Below are 11,958 nucleotides of genomic sequence, written 5' to 3' on the forward strand. Positions count from 1 at the left end.
TCCATCAATAAAAGTCCAATCTGGTGCATTAAATCTTTATTTTTATAACTTATTGCATAGGGCCACAATTACAACACATTCTGGTATTAATAAAGAGTTGTACATTTTTAATGCGCTGATTTTCTTCAAATCTTCAGAGTTCATGCATGATGCTAACTTCTGCCAAGCCAACTTCAGATTACGTTTCCCTTCGACTTCAACACTGTTGATAAAAATGGACAAATGCAGGAGACAAAGCATACCAATTTATATCTTGCCACATGTCTGTGTTCAAAAAAACCTAGTGAGGGTCATTTGAGTAAACACAAATTGCACTATTCAGAATTATCTCACTGCTGTATTTTAGCAACAACATTCATTTAAGAAAAAATACATCTACAAAAACGTCTATATTCTCTGGTCTGGTGTTGGACATTTTCATATATGGGCATATAACATTTGCAGAACTGTAAATTCTCAGCAAAAGTTAATACAAGTACAATAATCATTCAATAGACATATAAGCAATTGCTTGAAATACTGTTTTAAAGCAATGTTTCTGCTTGCTCAATAGTCTGGATATTTTACTGTTCATTCACTAGAGTCCTCTTATCAGCTAATCCAGCTAATAGTTTAATTGTGTTGTACATCATCTTACCTTTTTTTCAGCAGACATAATGGCTGTCATTGGTCTTAAGACTTCTCCCATATCACTGCTGAAAAGCAATAATGGAATACTTTACTATAGGCAATGTATTAAAAAAACCTTGGCTTTTTCTGCCACAACTCATTCTTTTAGTTCACAATTGGGGTCAATAGGATAGGATTGCCCAACCAAAAATGCCTATGATAAAGTATAGCTGCAATGAGAATTGAATTTTTAAAATTGAATCTTAAATCTGCAGAGTTGCAAAGATTTATTTCACTCTCATCTAAATTAAGCCTAGTAGTAAATCAGAACACAGTAATCCAAAATATTTACTCACTTGATGCATGTTAGGAATTAGAAACTCAAGATCCAATGCCAAATGCGTCCCAGCTGCTCTCTGAATTTCATCTAGAAGTCAAAATAGAATCTGTGTAAGAGAATATTCTAAAAGCAATGTTTCTGCATGACAAATTCCAGTTTTATTAATGGCAACATAACCTCAGAAGCCGGATCCAAATTGGCATTTTTTCATCAAGAAGTCAGGTTCGGGATAGGCTCATCACTGGTTGGGCCATTCCATACTATTTATTTCAGTAAAAACAGTTCACACATACCTTCATTTTAATAGTAGTTATCAGGTCTGAAAAGAGAAAAAGCTAATGTAAATTCTTATGCCATATTTTGCATTTCTAGTAAAGGACATTGTTATAAAGAAGCATTTCATACAAGAATTGATTCAAAGTTATTACATGGAATTTTAGTATGAATGCAACACTATAATGCCAAGAAAAAATATTGAATGCAAATTATGGCTTCCAAAGCCAGGCTTGCATTCTTTACATTCTTAAGAGTTTTCCATCCATCAGCAAAATTAATTTTCTGTCTCTAATCTTCAAATCAACTCCAGAAGGCTAAAAAAAACCCTCAGAATAGATTTGAGAAATTCCATTCCACAAGAGAACATGTAACTTTCAACATAGGCCTAAATGATTCCAATAAGAATGTCATTTCACCAACAGAAATGTTTCTATTCTTACAAAGTGAAGATTCCAACAGAGACTGTTACAATTGAAAAGGAGGCCTTATACATATATACTCTTAGTAGAGGCAGTTTGGTTAAGATGCTGGCCTAGAAATCAGGGACTGTGATGTATGACTCCTTCAGGCATAAAAATCAGCTGGGTGACTTTGGGCCTCACATTCTCAGCCCAACACACCTCACAATCTTGTTGTGTAAAACAGAAGGCAGGAGTATTAAATGTTTGGCATCTTGAGTTAAGCTAATTTTTAAAAAGTGGGATAAAAATTCATGTACAACAGATTTGCCAAATTCCATACAGGTAGCCTTACAGCCATAATTGAACCCAACATGTATGTTAAGTGAAATATTTGTTAAGTGGGTTTTGACCTATTTTATGACCTGTCCTGCTACAGTGGTTATGTTAGTAATACGGTTAAGTGAATTTGGCTTCATTGACTGTCAGAAGTTGGCAAAAACTGATCACATGACTTCAGGACACTGCAACTGTCATAAATACAAACCAGTTGCAAAACATCACAATTTTGATGTGACCATGGGGATGTTGCAATAGTTGTATGAAAAAGTCACAAATCATTTTTTTTCAATAACACTATCTTCAAACTGTCACTAAATGAACTGTTGTAAGCCAAGGGCTACCTGTATAGTAAGGATATTTACGGTGACAAAAGTATTTCAGTTAGAATTATGTCTATAAGATATATAGTATTTGGTCAGGAATTTATTTTCATCAGTCACACTAACTTCAAATTGAGAATTTACACCAACTATAGAATTTGTTGCCCAGTAGTCTAACCAAAACTGCTCATTCATAGGGATATCCTTATCCAGCAAATATTTCATATTAAAATATTTTTAAAAGATAATTGCAACTTCATATAAAGAAAAATAATTGAAGAGAAAATTAAAACTATATGAAAAAAGACAAAGATTAAAAATTTGTATATTAATCTTTTAAAATTATCTGAATCAGTTGTGTACCTGAATCCAAAATATTCTAATTTTACACATCCACTAACATTAAATGTTACTTTCAATTCACATCTCCAACATAAATTCAAACTACCATTCTTAATGGCTTGTGAAGGCTACAAACAAGAGACAACTCTTTCCAAATAATTCAAGCGAATATAATTTTTGAATGCCTTGGTATGACCAAATCTACATGCCGAAAAGAATTAGCCAATTATGGAGCATTATGCTCCTTCACATTTTGCCAACATTTCCTATGAGGCCCCTTTTAAATTCCCATTATTTTAATCTACACGTAATGCATTTGTTTTATCTTTGTTAACATTTGCTTCAGCATTATATGCAGGCAATAGACAGAAAAGAGAAACAGAAAAAAGCAACTTAATTCTTTCAAAATTTAAATTAGATTTCTCACAAAAGTATCCAAGAAGGATAGTCCTGACAGTGTTATTATTCTGAAAAATGTACATTTAAAAATGTACACCAAATCTTAGATGTTATTCATTCACAAAACAGCCTCTACCACCCACTGCGTTTCAAGATAAATTCAGCAATATTACAAAGGATTGGTGCTAATCCAATGTATCCCTTCTTCATAAAACAAATACAGGGGCAACCCACAAGAGCGGGCCCTAAAAAAGGAGCGCCGACCTCGTGCAAGCTGCCTTCTTTATAACGGTCGCAAATCAACCCAAGGGGGAAGGTGGGGGGAGAAGGGGAGTTGCGAGCCGCGCACAAAATGGCGGCGCCCATTTTTTTTCTTTCCTCCGACCCGCCACAAACTTACCACGCTCCGAACGTACAAGCGAAAGAGCGCGCGAGCCCTCTCAAGGCTTTATATGTCTCCGGGCACGAAAAGCGAGGCTGGTCACGCCCCTCCATTCTCATTGGATACAAGGGGCGGAGAGGGGAAGGCTGTTTTGCAAGGGTTAATTTCGCCCCACCCCCCTCACTACGGAACGAGAGAGCTACGAGTGCAATTTTAAATTTTTCGTTTGTCGTCCCCCCCCCCTTTTACTTTTTTGTCTTTTATTATTCTCTTTGTTGGGGACCTTTTTGTCTTCTCTTATTCTCTTTGTTGGGGACTTTCTTCCATTGTTTCTCCACATTCACTGAAAAAAGACCTGGAAAAGAACAGAGCGAGGATTTTCCCCATTTGCCTCCGTTACGAAAAGCGAGCTCGGCTGCACGGAATTGCACAAGTGGTAAAAGCAGCCTCCCTCAAAGTGAAATCCAAATCATTTGCCGTGCTGAACATAATGCAATCTTAATAGTGCATATTAATAATACAATGAAAACCCGAGAAGCGGTCGCACAAAGCCACCGTTGTCATTTTTGTTAATGCGGTAAAAATAAACGATAGTTTCTTTTTGTATTTTGTGTGTATTTTGTTCGCAGCATCTATACAAATGTAACGGGGGGTGAGCGGAAGCGGCAGCGCACAGGCTTGGGCGGCGGCGGGAGTCAGCTAGGGCTACGGTTCTTCTAAGGCAGTGTTTCTCAACCTTGGCAACTTGAAGATGTCCGGACTTCAACTTCCAGAATTCCCCAGCCAGCATTCGCTGGCTGGGGAATTCTGGGAGTTGAAGTCCGGACATCTTCAAGTTGCCAAGGTTGAGAAACACTGTTCTAAGGCCCCTGGATCGGCAGCCGCGGCTCCAAATGATCAGCGCTGCGTGCTAAGAGCCAGCTGGGCAGCGGGTGGCCGCAGTGGGGTGGATGAGACGGGCAGCGACCAAGGCCGGAGATCTGACGGAGATATGAAAGGAGGAAGTTCTGGCGGGAAAGGATAGGGGGGCGGGATAGAGAATTGTAGAAAATACGACTTTCCCAGGTGCCTTGGGGTAAGTTTCTGTTTGCTAGATGAAGGGGGTAGATCTTTGTTATGTAGAATAGACTGGCTCTAGCCTTAATGGGTCATTGACAAAGGTGGGGGGATGGGTTTCTTCCTCCCTTTTAGGGGGAAATATTCTTCCCTTTAATATTTCCTAAAATATTTCATTTTCTAGGTGGGTGCTAACTTCCCACAAGTGTAAATGGGCTAGAGATGAAATGAGAGCAACATCATGAAGTGAGGGAAAGAAATGATTTGCCATTATTAAATGCAAGTGGAGACATGATTTAAGTATAATTTTGAGCCAACCTGTAACCTTTAAAACAGGTCATTAAAAATACACAAATTGCCCCAAACATCACATATTTTAAAATAGGTTAATATTTAAAGCATTTTAGAAAAAAACAAATATGTGAATTTAAGCTTATTAGCCTTGCCATGTTACCCAGATGTCTTCTCTACATTGTTAATTACAGTATATCCACATGCCATGTTTAGGTTGTTAGGAAAATAAGCACAGGTGTGCTTATAATATTGTGAGCTGTAATATTTATCTCTACTTGTTCCTTCACACACTGGACAAATAAACCAAACTCTTAAAGGCCCCGACTGTTGTTAAACCCTCCAGCTGTAAAAGGAATGATATAGTAGCTGGGTGTTTGTCAAAGCCTCTTTGTCCAAAGTGTTTTGTGTAAACAAACTTAAGACAACTGGGCACAATTCTATATTGTCAATGTGATAAAGCAGTAGTTATTACATAGTGAATTGAAACCATAATCCTTTACTGCCAATTCTATTACCTGGCAAATTATGCATTGGGAGGTTTAGATACTTGACTAAGGAGAAATTCTGAATCTGCAAAACAGTCAAAAGATAAATTTGAAATAATTCATTGTACTTTTAGGTAACATAGATGCAGAAAAGCTTCAGAGAGAGAGAGAGGGAGGGAGAGAGAGAGATCTTTTATTAAATTTCTTAATATTTCAACATAAGTGCAACTCTGAAATAGCATGTAATGAAAGATAAAATTGATAATTTATGTTTTTATACTGGTACTTTAAAAAATTAAATCCAAGTAACCACAAATTATGCCTTAATCTACTTAACACTTCCATTTTATGAGGCCAGGCAGATACGACTGGGCACTGAGTTTTTATTTTGAGTAAAAGGACATTGATTTATTGAAATTTAGCAATAGCAATTTTAGTGCCCGTTTCAAGGACAAATGCTAATAGGACTTCTTTCCTGGAAGAAAAGAAAAAGTGCTGCTTTGTCTCAAAACTACCCTGCCTTTTCTATTAGACTACACTGAGTACTGCCGGGTTGTTCTTTTCATGTCCCTTATACTTTTGGCAATCTCTTAGTGGGACAACGGGGGTTGGTTCATATGTCCACATGACTGCCTGCCCCCTGCCTCTTTTCTTATTTTAGTGATTAAAGGACTGTAAGTTTTGAGACTGGAAGCTCAGTGGTCAAGATTGAGAGCATCAGCAGAGGCCAGATATGTTGTGTGGCCTGGAGGACAAAGACTAAATATTGTTTGCCTCAGGCATGAAAAAAAAGCCTAATTTATGTTGGAACAGAGTGACGATTGTCAGATCTTCGGTTGCTAAATTGCAATATTAGATTCTTGTCTGCAATAAGTATCTAAGGTCAAGTTGTATGCAAAAGTCTAAGACAATTCAGAATAAAGAGCTGATTATCCAGACCAGTGGTGCCCAACCTTTTTTGGCACCAGGGACGAGTTTCATGGAAGACAAATTTCCCATGGACTGAGGGGAAGGGGAGGAGTGTGCAACCTCGATCCCTTACATGTGCAGTTTACAGTAGGGTTCACACAGCCCACTCTCCATTCTCTTTGCATGTAAGAAGCCCCTGTGAGATGCAAAGGTAAAATGACAGTATGTTGGCATCCTTCCAGCTTTTAACATATTGGAATCATGCACCTGTGTCTATCATTGTGTTCTGTCACACATACTTGGAGTGGGACAGATAAATTCTAAACCCTACATATGGACAGGGCAGACTGGTAAACCTCAAGTCGGATGGGGAGAATAATAGCTGTCCTGAACTTTAAACCTGGAATTGAGTCTTCCCCCATTCAGAAAATTAATCATCCACAAAATCTGCAGAACAGCAGCAGTTCAAATGGAAAACATCAGCTTTCCTGTCATTTCAAATAAAGAGGACAGCCAAAAAAGAAAATACTTCCATTCCCAAAAGCTGTTAGTATTGAGAAACTAAACAAGTCCAGAGTCAATCCCAAAATGGTGCAAAGCATTTCATACGGAAGTGCTGTCATAAAGTTACCTTCTATCTTATTATCTGCATTTGGCTTACCTCTGAGGTTAATTGAGTATTGAGTATTGAGTAATTTATTTATATGCCGCCCTTTTTCCTGGGGGGACTCAGGGCGGCTTACAACTCAAGAAGGGGGGGAAACAAACAATTAACACATAAGACAGTACATCATTAAAAGCACAACATTCATACTATTAGGGTGGGTTACAGTCTTTAACCCCAGGCCTGATGGGATAGCCAGATTTTAAGGGCTGTGCGGAAGGTCTGGAGGGTGGTGAGGGTACGAATCTCCATGGGGAGATCGTTCCATAGGGTCGGAGCTGCCACCGAGAAGGCTCTCCTCCGCGTAGTTGCCAGTCGACATTGACCGGCAGATGGGACTCGGAGGAGGCCTAATCTATGGGATCTAATCGGTCGGGTGGAGGTAATTGGCAGTAGGCGGTCTCTCAAGTACCCAGATCCACTACCATGAAGGGCTTTGTAGGTGACAAGTAGCACCTTGAAGCGTACCCGGAGATCGACCGGTAGCCAGTGCAGCTCGCGGAGGATAGGTGTTATGTGGGTGAAGCGAGGTGCATCCACAATCGCTCGCGCGGCCGCATTCTGGACTAGCTGAAGTCGCCGAATACTCTTCAAGGGCAGCCCCATGTAGAGCACATTGCAGTACTCCAGCCTAGAGGTCACAAGGGCACGAGTTAACCCTTCTCCCTCCCAGTAGCAAGCCTAAAGTAGCTTTCCACAACTGATTATCCTCTAGATATGTGTATTACAATTTCTCTAGTTCTATGTCCTCCTCTCTCACTGGCTGAGAATTCTGGAATTTTTAGTGGAACAACAGCTGGGGGAGTGGGACTCTTGGGAAAGCTCCACTAATACAGCATAAGATGACATAATTCAGCATAAACACCTGATTGCACATTTTCATTCACAGAGTTTGCATTATTTTGCTCTCTTAAATATTTTGACCATTTAGTTTAATGTCTGGAAGAACTGTTTGAAAGTGATATTAATGTATCTTAGTAGCAACTGTGAATGGTCAATGAGAATCATACAATAATGAATGGAATCTTATCTCATAATAGAGGTTTAGTATAGGTGTGGCTTTAGTTTGATATTAGCATACATTTTCATTTTATGTCCAGTAGGGGGCAATTAAACACAAGGTATTTATTGCATTTCTCTCCAATACAATAAAAACTGCTAATTAATTCACTCTATTTCTGTTTGAGAAAGAGGCTTTAATCTGTAAGTTGTTGGTTTTTTTTTTTGCAGAATTCAAGTTAATCTGCACTACTGAACCTGAGTCATGGGACCGGAGAACAAGGCTGGATTTGGCAAAAATTGTACCAAGATGCACGATAACAAGCCTATAATGGGATGGACAAGGTTCATCTTTGACTCAAGTGTTTGAATGCATGCAGAAACAATATCTTAATAAATTAATAAGGGCCAGTGTATATCATAAGAAAGGCTTAATTTATAGGCTTAATTTATTACTGAAGGCTTAATTTATTACTGAATGTGCTGAGACCTGTAGAGTCTCAATCCCTTTTAAGTAATTTATCTCTAACATTTGGTTGGGTTAGAAAGAACAAAAAAGAACATCCAGCACTAACAAATGGGAATGGCAACAATTTGCAGGTTGTCTTTAATCTACATCTATGCACCCGCATGCATACACACACACACGCACACCACTCACAATGAGAGGCATAAGCAAGGGTATTGATGCATAAGATTGTACACCTTTTTGTAGGTGGAGACCATCTATTAAGATGTATGTTGCAGGCTGAACTTCTAAACATAGGCAAAGCCAGGAAAATTAAACAGTAGTTGTGATTAAATAAGTTTGAGTGAAACTTCTGTGTGCAACATTTATTTTTCCTCTTCTGTCACATTAAAAATTATAGTTGGGTGATAATTTCAGGAGATGCTCTAAAGCATCTGTTTGCACATTCTTACCATGGGGTTTATAGGCACTTTATCTGCAGTATAATGGATTAATGTCCATTTAATTAATTACACTGTTTTTGTAAGAGGAATGACATTATAGAAATTAGTGCATTCCAACAAATTTGAGATAATTTGAGATAATGCAGTTTCCCTTTAACCAATGAAGCACAACCTTTTGCATCCTATTGCAGTTTTTCTATCTCGCTGATTAGGGTAATGAGAATGGATTTCTATAAAATCTTGCTGCCTGTAAACAAAGTGATACCACTGCCGATTCCAATTTATTTTAAAAGGAATATCTAAATTCCTTTCTAGATTTAGAATATTCTATATTTAAGCCACCAAGCATAAACTTATAGTCATGTTGAGAAAATGATTTAATGAAGTATCTGATGTTGGTCATATAATTGAGATTTATTCATTCTATAAGATTATTGATGTGAGTAACTAGAGGCTGCAGTTCTAAGAATACATACACAAAAACACTATTACACATTTTACACCCTATTGGGCAGACATTTTCATGGAATGTAGAAAAAAAGTTAAAGATGGTGGTTGAACGTAACCTCCAGCTCAAACTCTTTGTACATGTGTTACAACACACATAATAGAAGGGCCAAGCTTATTTCATATGGTCACAATCACCATCTTGAATTTTTCTGCACCCACGTGCAGATGCTCCTCAAACTGGAACTTCATCCATTTTAAAGTTGATGTACGGTTTTCATCTCTGAAAATATATAAACTCAACAATCCCCCCCCAATTATAAAAGTGTGTTTGTGTGTCCATGTGCGCACACATGCATGTGCATTTATAATCAAAGAAAGATCAAGAAAGAATTCTACAGGGATTCCTGGAATGCTACTTCATCATTGTAGGGTATATTTAGCAGAAACTTGAAAAGCTGTCTGAGTTTCTTCTGGTGTCATCTGATAATAAACAGAGTGAAAGCGAGATTATTTTGAGCTTCTTTCTCACACTTGCTTCAAACTCTGGATTGTGGAATCCCTCTCTTAATGACTCTTTCATACCTTCTCAAGAGCAACTCTGAATTCCTTTATAGCAGCGGTTTTCTACCTTTCTGCTTTTGCAGACCGGCAGTGTTAGTGGCGGCAGCACCAGATAGAGGAGGGGATGGTTTCACATACAGTCCTGCTGCTTACACAAATGGAGCTTCACATGAAGATAGCTGTTTGTGTGGCCTAGTTCACAATGGATCGTGGATCGATACTGGTCTAGAGACTGGGGGTTGGGGACCCTTGCATTGCAGCATGTCTATAAGTTGATTGACAATATATACAAAATAAAAAGGATAATAACCTTTAAATTTGACTACCCATATCATGACATTTTCTGATTTTTAAAAAAGGGAATAACTACCAATGCTGGAAAATCATAACTCTTTGAAATGGCATATTCTCCAAAGGTTTTCAGATCTAAGTATATTTTCAATCTCCTCTACTATAGTAAATCATGTAGCACATATACGGTATGAAGATATCCATGAGTATCATTAAAGAGGTGGGACCTTTGATATATGTAGTTGTCAAGCAAAACCAATAGTCTGAAATGATTCTTTAGCTCAGTAGTTATTGTGCTTGTTAGTTAAGGTTAACATGGTAGTTAGCTGCTATTTCTCATTGCTGTTTTCTGCTGAACAATTTCCATGAAATGTGAAACTATTCCTAAAGCTAAGTTACCCTTTTCTTTATAGAAGACTCAATTAATTATATAGCTTACAACAAAATGATTTAATGTCTTGACCTGATTTTTTGCTGTGAGCCTATATGTACAGAAGGAAATGGTTTTTTAACTCAATATTTCCAATGCTTCCAAGTGTATAGACAACTGCTTAAGGTTCAACAGTAGCGGAAACTAAAATAAATAAATAAATAAATAAATAAGATATTTATCTTACAATATCCTTCCTCCAATGATAATATAATGAAATCTAGGATTGTGAGGTAACAGAAAGATTGTAATTCTCTTTACATTTCCTTTCCAAGTTATTTTTTCTCTCTCCAAGACAATAGCATTTGCTTTAAGATATGCTCTAAAATTTAGCTCTCATTCTCCATTTACTTTTAATTATAAAGATGGATGACATTGGGCCAAGACTTAATGAAATAACATCATTCCATTAAGCTCATCCACTCCTAATCTAATTTACACTAATGGTAGTGATGTCGTTATTTATTCATTTCTTTATTTATTTATACTTCAGTGCTGACCAACTTCAGACCAACTCTGGACAACTCACAAATACAATAAAAGTAGTTTAAAAATACTATAAAGGAAGTAAATCTGGACCACATATATCCAAACATGTGAACATATGAGAGCCACAAACTAACATGGAGTTCCATCCACCAATCCAAGGCCTGGGAGATCTGCCAGTCTTGAAGGCCTATCAGAATAGCATCAGGATAGGAATCAGGACAGACCTTATTACAGAGGGCAGATGCCACAGAGAAGCTGCACTTCCTGGATCCTGAAAGATGTCACTGTTCAAGGGAACCTGATGGCTGCCCATTCTGTTGGCCAAGCAGACTTAGGGAGATAGGCAACCCCTCCGATGATCAGGCCCCATGCCATGAGGCTTTATATATGGTAGGTCATAACCAGCACCTTGAATCACACCCAAAAGAAAATCTCATTGTGTTAAGTCCACCCTAGTTACATCCACTTCTCTTGGAGAAATATATTAACAGCAAGTTACTCCCTTTATTTTCCAGCCTGAAAAATAATTATATATGTGTAAGACGAAGAAGAGATATCTCACAGCAGCAAAGCATGGCTTGGCTCCTTTGGGTTCTTCCTAGCCATTTCTTCTTTGATGAGGGAAGGTTTAAGATGGCTTATTTGCTTTGTTTAATGGGATGTAATCTACAGTACATATTAGGGCTTAAAGACACAGGTTGAGACCTCTTTTCTGATCTTTAAATGAGTACATAAGGATTGAGGATTGAACTTTCTGTAGCAATAATCCTCTTCCTTCTCCTTCATGAAGGGTTGGTAACATGAGGGTATAAATATGGCCTTAAAGATGGTATGCAACAGCCATTACAAAAATAGCAGCTTAGTTTTAGTTTTTTTTTTTTTAGTTTTATTAAACATTTATAGGCCGCCCTTTTCCCTGAGGGGACTCAGGGCGGCTTACAATAATAGGGGAGGGGAGTGCAGGACAAAACACAAAAAGAAAATGTGAGTAAAAATAATTAGCGGTAAAA

The 11,958-nt window shown here is 37.9% G+C and overlaps 1 long non-coding RNA gene and 1 other non-coding gene across 2 annotated transcripts; both read right to left on the minus strand.

The window, feature by feature from the left end:
• Positions 1-21: 21 nt before the first annotated feature.
• LOC116508440 lies at positions 22-3,487 on the minus strand. Its single transcript, XR_004255338.1, has 5 exons — positions 3,427-3,487; positions 1,243-1,268; positions 966-1,036; positions 638-695; positions 22-202 (listed from the first exon to the last, which is right to left on the minus strand). It is a non-coding gene; the product is annotated as an uncharacterized LOC116508440 (long non-coding RNA).
• LOC116508556 lies at positions 1,125-1,196 on the minus strand. Its single transcript, XR_004255372.1, has one exon. It is a non-coding gene; the product is annotated as a small nucleolar RNA SNORD50 (small nucleolar RNA).
• Positions 3,488-11,958: the final 8,471 nt, after the last annotated feature.

Source organism: Thamnophis elegans, chromosome 4 (genome assembly GCF_009769535.1).
Source record: "Thamnophis elegans isolate rThaEle1 chromosome 4, rThaEle1.pri, whole genome shotgun sequence".
NCBI classification, from domain to species: domain Eukaryota; kingdom Metazoa; phylum Chordata; class Lepidosauria; order Squamata; family Colubridae; genus Thamnophis; species Thamnophis elegans.